A 14756-nucleotide genomic window follows, 5' to 3' on the forward strand; every position below is an offset into this window, starting at 1 on the left:
AGTAAATTGAACAGCATGTGCAGGGAGTTCCTGTGGCATGGTACCTGAAATAGAGTGGCGTTTTGGAAATTGCAGAACTTTTATGAAAACGGAGGTATCAGACTGCCTCATTTTGAGGTTTACTATTCGGAGGCACAGCTACAGTATGTAGCTAAGTGGCTCTCCGACGAAGTGACCCCTGAGCACAGGGTGCTTGGACAGGACTGCGCCCCGTTTTACTTGAAAGAAATGATCTGGCTGCCTGAACCGAAATGAGGGGGCGTCCTGCGATGTTGAGGTTTGGGTGGAAAATTTGGCGTAGGGCTTGTCGCTTGATGGAAGTCCCATGCCCGTTCCTCCCGCAGATACCGCTGGTTGCTTTGACAGGAGGGGATAATCAGTTGAGGGTGATTATTAGGACCTACTGGGAATCGGTGGGGCTGGTAACGCTAGGCGATGTTTGGCAAGAGGGGTCCATTAAGGAGTTTGTAGAACTCAGCGAAGAGGCGGGGCTACATACGGGCCAATATGTCACGTACATTAGATTGGTGCAGATGATTAGGAACACCTGGCCAGAGACAGTTTTGATAGAAGAACCAGATGCAGTTTTGGGAGCAATACATGATATATCCGAAGGAGGGCATGAGATCTCGAGATTGTATGAGATGGTGATGGGTAAGGTTGGGAAAGAATTAACACATCTGAGACTGGACTGGGAGGCGGAAGTGGAGGCCCCAATGGAGGATGGGGTGAGGGAGCGTGCCCTGGGCTATCACAAAAAAGTGTCTAGAAATGCCAGATTAAAACAAATACAGCTGTATGTAACGCATAGGGCATACATGACACCCTTGAGGATATCCAAGTTCCGAAACACTGGAAGACAAGCGTGTCCCAAATGTAACTTAGAAAACGCTGACATGACACATATGTTTTGGTTGTGCCCGATCATTGGGTGTTTTTGGGGAGAAGTGGCGCAAAAACTGGCTGATAAGGGGGTTACTCTTGTTACAGACACGGCCTGGGCCTGCTTACTGGGCGGGTTCCCTAGGCCACGGAAACTCAAGCATATTGAGAAACTGAGAAATCTAGCGTATGTGCTTGCAAAACGTAGGATTGCCATGGGGTGGAAGAAATGCCACAAGCCTAAGGTGGATGTATGGTGGAAGGACTTGCAGAAATGGGCACAGGCTGAAACGGTGGCATGGCAAGAAGCGAGTAGCCTGGCTGGAGAAGGGGAGGCGGGCACCCTGTTGGCTTGGAAATCGCTAATAGCAGAATTGTTTGGAGTAATATCAGATCCAACAGACTCCGAAGAGAACGAAACCCGGCCGCATGTGCCAGACATTGAATGAGATTGACAAATAGGTTCATGGGGGGAGGGAGGGGTTATGGGAGCAGTGATTAAGATACATTGATGTGTAATGGAACTATTATGATTATGCTGCTTGTTTGGTTTGTGTTGTTTTGTTTGCATAAAATCAATAAAAGAAATAAAAAATAAAAAAAAACCTTATGAGTTGGCTGGCCAGAGCCGCTGTCAGGATTTTCGAAACTTGGTTTATCAAGGAAATTGGTCTGTAGAAACCACACTTTAGAGGAGGGATTCCTGGTTTTAATATAGGTACCATTATAGATTCCGACATACATCTTGAGAGCTGTCCTCTCTCGTATGCCTCCTCTAGTGTCTCCAACAGTCTCGTGGCCAGGCTATCCTTGTATTTCTTGTAGAATTCACTGGGTAACCCATCGGCCCGGGGACTTGCCTGTCGGAAGATCAACTATGACTGCCGTCAGTTCCTCCACTGTGAGGGGTGCATCTAACATTTGAGCTTGCTCCTCTGTCAGTTGGGGAAGGTTGATCTCCACCAGAGCATCGGCTATATCTCCCGCCTCTGCCTCCTGGGCCCGGGAGTACAGCTTCTCATAGAATTGCGAGAAAACCTTGTTAATGCCTACCTGGGTCCTGATCTCCTCTCCCTGCTCATCTTTAATTGCATTTATCGGTTCCCGCTTGCCCTTCTGTTTAGTTAGCCAGGCTAGCAGCCTGCTGGGCTTATCACCCTCTGCGTGTAGCCTCTGTACATACTTCACATAATCCAGCTTCCCCAGCCTCTCCCAGGTTGCTATACACTGCAGCCTTAGTGTAGCGAGATCTCCCGATTCATCTCCCATCTTGCCCGCTCCTGCTTCAGCCTGTTCAACCTCCCTTTCTACTTCGTCCAGTTTGGCCAGAATACTTCCCCTGAGTCCTCCAGTCTTCCCTATTGCTGCTCCCCTAACCACCACCTTAAGGGCTTCCCAGACCGTTTGCGTGCTGTCCACACTCCCCGCATTGTGGCCAAAATAGTCATCTATTGTGCACTGGATATGCTCCTGGAAATCCCCATCCATCAATGCCTCTGCCCTCATTCGCTGTGTGGGTACGGGGGACCTCCTATATGTGTGTGCCCATGCCGCAACTAGCGGGGCATGGTTAGATACCGTTTGTGCGCGAATGTGTGCCCAGGTGAATTCCCCCATTGCCCAATTCCCCCATTGCCTGTGAACAGATAGTCTATTCGAGTGAATGTCCCATGCAGGGCGCTACTGTGTGTGTATCCAGTGGTCAAAGTGGGCAGGAGCGGTTGGGAGCGGTGCTCCTCTACTTTCTTAAATTAGGTTTTACTGTTCCTATACTTTTATTTGAAAAAGAAGCCATTCCGGAATGGTTTCATTTCAAAATAAAAGTGTGGGAAGCAGTTGAAACTTGCAGTTCAGTGCACTGCACTGAACATGCCCTTAAAACAGCAGGCACGTTGGTTTGGGGGTTTGTATTGCACATGGGAAGGGTGTGGAGATGGTGTATGTGGGGAGCGAGGCAGGCCAGCAGGGAACATAGTTCCACTACTTCTTTTCATACACTTCGGTCACTGAATAGAAGTAAAAAAGATGTTTGAAGATATTCAAAAACCAAGAACGATATAAAAATAAATAACGGAAAGTGTAAATGAAGGAGTTAAAAAAAGTGTCAAATAAATTTTGTTTTGAAAAAATAATAAACAAAGGTAGAGGTAGAGTAAATATACTTATCTCCTGGAATACCAGTTGCAATTGATGGTGCCTACTCAAATATATTGAAATTATATATTTAATTAATTTGGAAGTAAGAGAAACATTTGAGGAAGTATTGACAGTCTGAATCAACTTGTCGTAATGGAAGAAACACCTCTCGCACATCTATGCAGAACATTACCAAGATATACAGCCAAGATTATGCAGTACCATTCCGAATGGCTTAAGGGCACGACCAATAAGACATTTATGCCCTGGACTCCAGGAGGCTTGTTGTCAAATACGGTATTATGAAACCTGAGGGCATATTTACATGCCATGCATAAGGGAAAGAAGCTAGAGAAAACATTGGCAGCATTAGAACTTTGGAAAATGTTCAGAATGAGAAAGAACACCCAGTCTATAGGGAGTGGATGCTCAGTCAGCATAAAGGGGAAGACGCAACACCTTCAGCTCCTCTTTCCCCTCCCGAGAAGCAAGGTGTAGAAGATAAAGAGAAGGGATTTTACCTTCTAAAGGAACTGAAAGCAGCAGCAGGGTATGATAATCCACCATACTAACCACCTGCATATGCTATTGAAGAGACACAGGAAGAGAGCAAGAGAGCAAGAGTAGAGAACGCAAATCTATACAGACACGCGATGAAAGTTAACAGCGTGATGAGAGAAAGGATAGACCAAATAAAAAGACAGGGATAGAAGAAGAGGCAGAGAAACAAATGACAATAACAGATATAGCTAAGGGTCTGACAATAGTACAGAATAGTACAGAATTAATGGGTGGGAGGAGAAATAATGCTCAAACTAGATGACAAAGGTATTGGGGAAGTTTGAGAAAGAGAGGAAAGGGAAGAGCAAGAAAAGAAAGCGAAAGAGAAGGAATACGAGAGGTTATACAAACAAGAAAGAGACAAGGAATGTAAGTGAAGGGAAGAACATATAGAATATGAGGCAAAAAGGGAAAAGGAGCGAAAATGGAACCATGAGACTATGGGGAGTGGCCATGAAAAAGGTGACAGTGCTGGCATATGGATCGTATCAGAAGTACCTAACCACTTGGATGCTTTTCCACAAATTCATGGTGGATAGGGAGAAGATGTATTTCAGGCCTAACATGCTCCGCAAAGTCTCTATTCTCTGACACTGCTCTAGTCTTAGGGGCGTATACTCAACCTGTATGTGCAACAGAAGGTGTTAACAAAAGATGGACCAACTTAATCTAATATTGACAATTTAAATGAGATAGGGGAAGGGGGGGAGGTAGGGGGCGTTATAAAAGTTGAAACCAGGAGCCTATTTATAACTGCAATGAAAGTTGAAAGAACGAATTGCAAAAACAAGAATGTGTATTGTGCAATGTGAATTTGTTTTATTGGCTCGTCAAATAAATAAAAAGAAAATGGGTCCCTTACAGAGGCAATATTGATGCTGATGACCTTGCACACACAAATGGAAGATGAAGCTGATGAAACAGCAGGAGACAATTGGTTTTCATCGTTGATTGAATGGATTCCATCTTGGTTGGCAAATGCTTTTAAACTACTTGGAGAAATATTACTATTAGTAATGTTAGGATTTTGTCTCATAAGGATCATCTTGGGACAGTGTCAGAAAACATCCAAGAAAGCTATTGGAATGAAGGTGATAATTGACATTAACAGCCATACTGGAAATAAAAACACAGACTGACAAAAGTACTCAAGGGAATATAAGAAGAGTTCTCTTGCACCTCCAGGAACAAAGTTCTATTATCCCCAGGATCAGAAAAATATGTGGGATGATGGATATTTTGTTCACTGGCAGGATATTGTTGTCTGATGACCTGGAGTGTGGATGAACATTTAAAGAATGCTGGCCACCTGAGCGGGGGTGACAAAAATATGGGTTCCAAAGAAAAGAAAATATCACAAGATGATCAAAGAAGATGAATCAGGAATTGCAGAAGAGAGGGTGCAGAGTTTGGTCAAGAATGCGATCAGAGTGGGGAATGTGGAGGAGAAAGTGGATGCATTCTCCCTAGTCACTGCCCCCTCACCTCCACCCTATTGGAATGACAGACGAGGAGCCACAATTGGGAACCCATGAACATGTTTATGCAACATGTCCATACCACATTGGTTATATGAAAGACAATATGCACTTAGGCAGCCATTCAGAAGATACCCACACGTTGAAACAGGAGAGGAAAGCTACCAAAAAGGATGCCCGTTGCCGAGTTGCCAGAATGCACTCAGGAATAAAATGGTGCGCGACATGGATGTGCGTTCAACTAAGTCTAATTACAGCAAAAGAATGTCCCAATGAAGATATATGAATCTATGCTGAAACGATATGAAAATACTTAAGAATAACGAAGTAATTGAAGTACTAAGAAAAGTATGTGCTCCATGATGCAGCACGTATGAATACAAAGAAGAAAGCAGTGACCCACTTATCAATAACTGTAAATATGCTGAAACACAAGGTAGAAAGAATGCGTAGACGCGTGCTTTTGAACAGTAAATATTCAATGTTCAGGGCGACCATTAGAAGAAGATGGACGATGGCTTATGTCAATTAACCCAGCTACCTCCAAATATAAGCCGAGGATCCTAACATGCAACGATGATGAAGAAGCTGTTTACCCTTGCGAAATAAAGGAGTACATTAGCTTAGAACCAAAGATGCCATTTTAAGAGATGGAAGAAAAGCACAAAGGGAGTCTATGAGCAGACCATGTGCAAGGACATATTTCTCAAAGATAGGAGGAAAAGAAAATTTACTGATGCCAAATATTGGACAATTAAAATGGCATGAAGTTAATATGGGATAGAGTGAGCAAGTCTCTAAAGGCCAAGAGGAGCAACTGCACCCAGCATAATTGAATCAGATGGTGTTAAAAGCACCATCAACATGGTGTCATGAGGCATCAATGGTCTGTGTGGCAGCGCTGGAGGGGTATTTCAGTTTTGGCTCGTTCTTCCCACAAGATGGCAGCTAGGAACGGGAGCCCATTTCAGTCTCTCAGGTGCATTCCGTATTTTCTGCCCCGCCCCCTGGAGCTGCCGGGAGTCAAACTGAGCCTCATCCAGGGAACCAACGTGTAGCTACTTCAGCTCTCCTGCCTCCCTTACTTGTACATTATCTCTCTGTCTCCCTAACATTGAATCCTCTATTTCAGATCCCACACGTACTGCCGCGGAACTCATGTTCCTTCCAACACCTCGCTTCAGGCTGCATTTTTAGGTAGGACGCTCGCATACCCGTTTCCTTGGTAACCCAACCTTTTAGCCTCGTTATTCATAATCTTTTCTTCTGTCTCCACTTGACAAAAATCTATCAATGTCATCCCGCCTATCGTGCAGAGCATTACAAGCCATATGTTTTGTATACAGCTGAAGGTTTAGCCACTGCTCGAATCAAATCCCTGTTGCTCCGAGCCTTCCTCATCTACAGCCACGGCATCTCACGCCAATGGGTAGGCTCCGGAGCCCACTGCTGTTTAGGCTCTCTCTCCCTCACTTTCTTTACGCACTCAAACAATCAGGCTGTTGTCTCTCTTTCTCTCGCCCATCAAATCACAGGCTATCTACTTGTCAACTTATGCTCTTACTCCTTACCTGACACCGAAAAGACTACAAGCAAGACCCCTATTGTTTCCACAGGACGCAAAGGGTAATATCTTCGAAATTCAGCTTCCATCCAGTAAGGTGCTTGCCCCATTTAACCAGGGTCCTTCTTATTACGGTATCCAGGACCTAGATCAATCACATCAGTCCTGCATCTGTCTCCATAGACCACAGAAGCCGTAACTGGCCTTGAAGTTGAACACATCTAGATCCCAGCAAAGGATTTGCAGGGTTTTTTCCCCCAAAGGGTTTCCCTGGAAACCTTGTCCCATCCCTGCTACTCATAGCGGGGCAGTGCAGGGCGACCAGGAGGATTCTCGACTCTTCTCAGGCTGCGCAAGTCCAGGTTAGAACTGTATCCTTTGCTGTACTTCATGCTCAATTGTCCTAGCATTACAGAGAGCTATGCCTTAACATTATACTAACTTTAGTATAAACGGCTTAGGAACCAGTTACTAACATGGAACAGCAAATGCAGCAGTTAATATCTGCAGTGCAATCCCTGACTTCGGAGGTCCAGAACCTCAAGCAGGAGAACGCTACATTACGGCAACAGATGGGTCGATCCCCTCATAGTTCAGAAATACCTCCTGGACCCTACCTTGCAGTAGGTTTGATGGGAACCCCCATAGGCTTAAGGAATTTGTTGAGGCCTGCATGGTCCAGTTTACATTCAAGGCCGCATTCTTTCCCACCGATCGAGACCGGGTTGGGCATATGATAGCTCACCTCATGGGTCCAGTTTTAGCTTGGGCCTCCCCTTTAGTCACTACCAATAATCCAATATTGGATTCATATCCCTCATTTGTTAACAGCCTGGAAACAATGTTCATCAGGCATGAGATCACAGTAGCCGCTCAAGAACTATTACTAGACTATCGTCAGGGATCTCAAGACATTTGGTCTTACATTACCCGGTTTAAACAGATGGCTACCTATACCTCCTGGCCAGATGATGCCTTATTGATGCTCTTCCACAGAGGGCTCAACGATAATCTGAAGGACGAGGTATATAGGGTTCCCAGATCACCAAATCTGGCTGGAATTATAGCATTAATCATGCAGCTGGACTATGGTTTGCACGAAAGACAGACCGAAAGGCGAAAGAACCGATCCAGTAGACCCTTGTCAGACCCCACAGTATATTCTGCTAAATCCCAAGGAGTTGGGAAAAGTCCTCCGCCCAAAGAACCCATGCAATTAGGGGTAGCATGGGGCCCATTAACCCCAGAGGAACGTACGCAAAGGAGGACGCTGGGTCTCTGTATGTATTGCGGGGCCAGTGATCACTTGGTCCGAGAATGTCCAGTAGCCCCCCTAGGAAATCGGGAAAAGGCCAGCAGCCGGTCCTAGAGGGAACCACGTTGCGGGTTAGTTCTGAGGGTTCCCCATCTAGCCGGCTGGCCTCTCACAGTACAGAATTTCTAGATACATTAATGGTGGTGGTATTAGTCACATTTTCATGGGGAATGACACTAACCACGGAAGTACCAGTTCTCATTGACAGTGGGGCCACAGGCAATCTCATCGATAGCAAATGGGCACTTTCACATACCATTCCCTGCTCTTCTAAAGCTATTGCTATCCAGGTGGAAAGTGTGGACAGTAGTCCATTGACCTCTGGACCTATTTCCGAGAATACGTCACCCCTCCTTATGGCAATGTCATCCGATACTGAAGAAATACATTTGGATATTATAAACACGGCACACTACCCAGTGATTTTAGGGTTACCATGGTTGAGGGCACACAACCCCTTCATCAACTGGTTAGCCGGAAACCATATTCCTGGGTTCTGAGTATTGTATTAAGGATTGTCTCTCTGAAGGTGCAGTAGGATTTCATGTTCCTTCAACCCCAGAGCCCAAGCAGCACGATACAGCAGTTCTGAATCAGGTCCAAGGCATGCCTGCCCAACACACCAAGCACCAAGAGGTTTTTTCCATTGCAGAATATTCGGAGCTCCCGACACACCATAGAGATTACTGTGCCATAGATTTAATACCAGATCGGCCTATCCCCTTTGGTAGGATGAATATCTTGTTGGCCAGGGAAAAAGAAGTCCTGAAAGAATATCTGCAGACCAATCTTAGAAATAGACGTATTACTGAATCCACGTGTCCCGCCGGGGCTTCATTGTTTTTTATTCCTAAGAAAAATACTACTGAGCTCCGTCCTTGTATTTATTTCTGCAGACTAAATCAGATTACCGTTCCTGATCAATACCCGATGCCACTCATACCTGACAACCTGGAAGCAGTTAAGGGATCTGTGATTTATACCAAATTAGATCTCTGAGGAGCGTACCACCTCATCAGAATAAAATCCGGAGATGAGTGGAAGACCGTGTTCCGTATTCCATTTGGTCATTTCCAATACCAGGTAATGCCGTTCGGACTCTCCAACGCCCAGCGGTATTTGAAAGGTTCATGGACCATCTGTTTTCTGACAAACTATTGCATTTTGCCATAGTATATTTAAATGACATTTTGGTATTCTTATCTAATCCGGAAATTTCATACCCATCACGTGCTGCAAGTATTACACCGTCTTAAGACCAATTACCTCTTTTGCAAGATCGAGAAATGCAAATTTATCCAGAGTCCAGTGTCATATTGGGGTTACATACTTTCAAAAGAAGGCGTCTCCACGGGTCCTTCAAAAGTGGCCGCAGTGTTGGATTGGCCTCCTCTAACCTCTGTCAAGGACATTCAAAGATTCCTGAGCTTTGCCATTTTTTACAGGTGCTTCATTCCAGGTTTTTCAGAAATTATACATCCTTAACTTCCCTCCTTAAAAAGGGGATATGTTTTGAAAGGTCGGTCCTCGCTCAACAAGCCTTTGATGACCTGAAAAGAGGATTTACTTCTGCTCCCATTCTGCGTTCCCCAGAACAAGAGATTAATTCTGAAAACACACACTTTGCACTTTGCTTTGGGGGCCGTCCTTTTGCAGGAGGTCGATCAAGCCATGAAGTGTCCTATTGCTTACCTCTCGAAGACCCTGACCTCATCAGAGATTAACTACACAGAACTTGAGAAGGAACTACACGCCATTAAGAGGGCCTTTGAGGAATGGAGGCACCTGCTACTGGGAGCCATATATCCAGTAGAGGTGAGAACAGACCACCATAACCTTAGTGCTCTTCAGTATGCCCAGACGCGCAACAGCAGTCAAGCCCGTTGGGCCCATTTTTATTCTCCCTTCAACATCAAGTTTCGCTTTATTCCAGGTAGATGAAACCTCAGGGCAGATGCATTATCACGGAAGGAGCCCTCTTCCGTGTCCATGTTTTGCACAGAACCCATTTTTCCCAAAGGCAAAGTTTATTCATGTCATACAGGATTTTCTGAAGTGCATAGCAGCTACGTCCCAGAACCTGGAAACAGACGATCCTGCATTCATACTGGCACATGGTTTGCTGAAGGAGCAAGGATGTTACTTCCAAGGCCAAAGGGTCTATGTCGCTACTGAGTATCTTCGGAAGGAAGTACTCCGGCTGTGTCATGACTCCGTCGCTGCCGGCCATCGAGGAATGATCAATACCACCGAACTTGTACAAAGGGGCTTTTGGTAGCCCTCTCTTCTCATCGACGTCCAGAATTACGTTTACTCTTGTGTGGTATGCTTAAAAACCAAGAGTCTGTGCAGATTCCCCCAGGGAGCTTTGGTCAAAATGCTGTTACCGGTACGGCCGTGGCAGATCATCTCCACTGATTTTATAGTAGATCTGCCACCCTCTCAGGGGGCCACGGCCATTATGGTAACTATTAACATTTTGATGAGGATGGCGACCTTTGTGCTGCTACCTGGTGTACCCTCTGCTTTCCAAATGGCATGGGTATTCATTGAACACATCTTTGGCAAACAGCGACTCCCTGACACCATTATCTCTGATAGAGGTACTCAATGTACCTCCCGCTACTGGAAACAAGTCTGTTTGATTCTTCGCATTAAACATGCTTTAAGTTCAGGATATCATCCTCAGACGAATGGTCAGACCGAGCGTCTCAACCAGACTCTGGAGGGGTACCTACGGTGTTACTTCTCAGCAGCCCAGGACAACTGGCTGGAACTGCTTCTTCTAGCTGAATTTTCTTATAATAATGCTTCTCATGCATCGCTGAAGACCAGTCCTTTCTATTGTACTTATGAGTTTCATCCCTCCTGTTTTCCTACTGTCCGGCCAGTCGTATCGCATTTCCCTGATGTGGATTTGGGCAGGGTTTGTCCCCCTCCAGTTTCAATGATTTCTGGCCCAGAATTTGAAGTCTCTGCCATCTGCGATTCCAGGTATCACAGGGAAACCCTCCAGTACCTGGTCGATTGGAAGGGGTACTCTCCAGCAGAGAGGTCCTGGGAACCTGCTTCTCCTATTCATACTGCTCATTTGGTTCATCGTTTTCATTCTCTTCATCCCGGGAAGCCGGGTGGGTATTCCCTTCAGAGGGGGCATACTGTCATGAGGTATCGATTGTCTGTGTGGCAGCACTGAAGGAGTATTTCAGTTTTGGCTCGTTCTTCCCTCAAGATTTTTTTATCTGTCTCTCAGGTGTATTCTGTTTTTTTGGCCCCGCCCCCTGGAGCTGCCGGGAGTCAAACTGAGCCTCGTCCAAGGAACCGACGCGTAGCTACTTCGCTTAGCAAGCGCATTGTGAGTTCATTTTTTCCAGCTCTCCTGCCTCCCTTGCTTGTACATTATCTCTCTGTCTCTCTAAAATTGAATCCTCTATTTCAGATCCCACACGTACTGCCGCGCGACTCATGCATCTTTTAACACCTCCCTTCAGACAGTGCATTTCCGGGTAGGAAGCTTATGTACCCGTTTCCTTGGTAAGATGACTTTTTAGCCTAGTTATTCATCATCTTTTCTTCTGCCTGCACTTCACAGAAACTATCAGCGTCATACCGCCTATCGTGCAGAGCATTACAAGCCGTATGTTTTGTATACAGCTGACGGTTGAGGCACCGATCGAATTAAATCCCTGTTGCTCTGAGCCTTCCTCCTCTACAGCCACGGTGTCTCGGGCCAACGGGTAGGCTCCGGAGTCCACTGCAGTTTAGGCTCTCTCTCCCTCTCTTTCTTTACGCACTCAAACAATCAGGCTGTTGTCTCTCTTTCTTTTGCCCATCAAATCACAGACTATCTACTTGTCAACTTATGCTCTCACTCCTTACCTAACACTGAAAAGACTACAAGCAAGACCCCTATTGTTTCCACAGGACACAAGGGGTAATATATTCGGAATTCAGCTTTCATCCGGTTCGGTGCTTGCCCCATTTAACCTGGCTCCTTATTACAGCATCCAGGACCTAGATCAATCACACCAGTCCAGCATCCATCTCCATAGACCACAGAAGCCATAACGGACCTCGAAGTTGAAGACATCTAGATCCCGGTGGCAAAGGATTCAGAGGGTTTCCCCCCAGGAGGGTTTCCGTGGAAACCCTGTCCCGTCCCTGCTACTCATAGCAGGACGGTGCAGAGCGACCAGGAGGATTCTCGACTCTTCTCAGGCTGTGCAAGTCCAGGTTAGTGCTGTATCCTTTGCTGTACTTCATGCTCAATTGTCCTAGCATTACACATGGGCAATTTCATGGTCTGGTAACATGTGACAAAGAGCTCGCAAACATGGGCTATTCATTAAGCCTGAAGCTTAGATAATGATGTGCCTACACTCCCTCGAATGACCTGAGACAGTGCAGACTGGCATGGTCAGCCTTTAAACAGATGACACTGGAATGAGGCCTACCGATGAGAGAGAGTAGACTAGTTGGGGAAACATATCTCCAAGCACCAGGGTATTGTTTCTATGTACGTGCTGCTAGCAAGCTGAACGTCCAAGGTTGGAGTTTGGTTGCCAACCAATTAGAATAACCTGCCATGCACTTTTACATACAATGTTGCAAAGTATTATTTTGCTGCCACATTCTCTGCTATAACAAGTGTCTTATACCACATGTATAGAAGTAGCTCAGGTTGTGTCTTGCAGATAAGAGACTGCCAATGAGGGACTAATATGCATATATTCTATAGGTAGACATATTCCCCTAATCCAATCCCACCCCTCGATAGGTTTTTGCAACTTGCCACGTAGGATGATGTCATAGATGACGCATTTAGCATTATATAAAAGAAGGATGATTGAAGAGATATTGTAATCCTGCACAAATCGACTTGATGAGTGTGCATTCGCCCTGCTTTCTTCTTTGAGGTTAAAGCAGTATTTTATCATCTCCTTTGAGTCGGTCCGGTTAATTGGTCTGAGATATTTTATTGGTAAATCTATCTAGCACACAGATGCTTCAAGGTGCTAGAGCACAACACTAGCTCAAGACAGGGGCAAGGTCAGGTGTACATTGATTGGGAGTCACCTTTTCCTTGTATGAAGTGGGATTAAATATACGGCTCTACATGGCAATATTGTTTTTTTGACTGCAAGGTTTAAAACCTTGCATGTAAAACAAGGAATTTTAGGTCTTTTTAATGCAAACGGAGACCCCCGCAACCCGCCCACACATCCCCCTCTTTATTAAATACCCCTACCCAACCCCCGTCTATTTTTGGGGGGAAATTCGTTATTTTCCGTGCAAGGTTTCTACCTCGCAATAATAGGATTCAGTATTTTGTAGTGATACCAAATATACACAGTAAGGAATGGGATGATGAAAAGTAACACAGGAAAATGGTGTTGAGATACGCTGGGTGAAAGTTGGCACACTGATTGCAAGGATGACAATGCCATGTGACAATTCCGTTTTTTTTTAACCAGTGGGTGGTATAACTCTGAGATCCAGCAAATCGGAGGGATAACGTTGAATAATGTACATTTTCTTACCATACAGCTATACATTGTTGCTCATTATACCGCTGATATTTTGTTCCAGGTATTTGGAAACCGTTCCTCTAGCTGATAGAATCAAATGTAACACTTTACATGACATCACCAAAGATGCCAATGTAAACTGCTGAAAAGGGCTTGATCAAATGTTCGTGCACATATCATAAGAACAGTGTTGTGTTTCTTGGCAAAAGAGTAATACAATGCATACGATTGACTTGCTGAAAGCATACGTGACTGCTTGATGAGGTCATTTATGGGAACATGTATCTTTAAGCAAATTAAAGAGACTAGGGGCCTCATTACACGGTAGGCGGTGGACCAACGTGCTAATAGCTAATAGCACCTTGGTCCATGCCGGTAAAATACCGGCACCGCCTTGGTGGAAAGGGGAATTACTGCCCTATTCCAAGGTTGGCAGGGCGGTAATTCCCCCTTCCACCATTGCCCTTCCCCATTCCCATTTTTGCCCCATAGGGCATAATGGGAATGGGGAAGGTGCTAATTACGGTACCGCAAATTTGCGGTTCTGTAATTAGCACCAAGGTCCCTTAGCGGGTTGGTTTTTAACGCCTGCTAAAAGCAGGTGTTAAAGTACCAACCCGCTAAGGGACCTCGTAGTAAGACGGTAAGGGTTAACGGTCACCGGTACCATTACCGGTGACCGTTAACCCTTACCACCTACTGTGTAATGAGGCCCTAGATATTGTATTTTATATTGATATGCTTCAATATGCAAGCAGATTTTGTAAACGCTGTGGAAGGATTTTCTCTAGATGACAAATTGAATAGTTCATAATAGTTGTAGGCACAGTAAATACCAGTTTTGCAAATAGCCATGGTGAAATGGGTATGCATATTGTGAACGTTTTACGCACAGACATGCCTTCAAAAACTGTCATGGACTCTCAAACCAGTGAAATGGGCACCAGAAGCAAAATTGACAAGAATGAATACTGACAAAAACTTTGACAAAAAGGTTTTCTAAAGCAGATGTTTTTTTTATTTATTATTGTTTATGGTTTTTACAAAAAAAACCTTTACAAAACTTATTATATTACATGATGGACAAAGTATGAACATATATAACTTAGTACATAATGTTTCAATTCATCAGGGTAACTCATATAATAAAACAATTCAACAATGCATATAAAATTAAAAAAGAGATTAGCTTTCCTTTCCCACAAAGAGGAAAAGACAAACCACTCTACGACCAACTCAAGCCATGCTAAAGTTATTGCACTTGGAAAAATGACAGTACCCATAACATAGAC

This window comes from Ambystoma mexicanum, chromosome 5p, assembly GCF_040938575.1.
Source record: "Ambystoma mexicanum isolate Mex_15411 chromosome 5p, UKY_AmexF1_1, whole genome shotgun sequence".
Lineage (NCBI taxonomy): Eukaryota > Metazoa > Chordata > Amphibia > Caudata > Ambystomatidae > Ambystoma > Ambystoma mexicanum.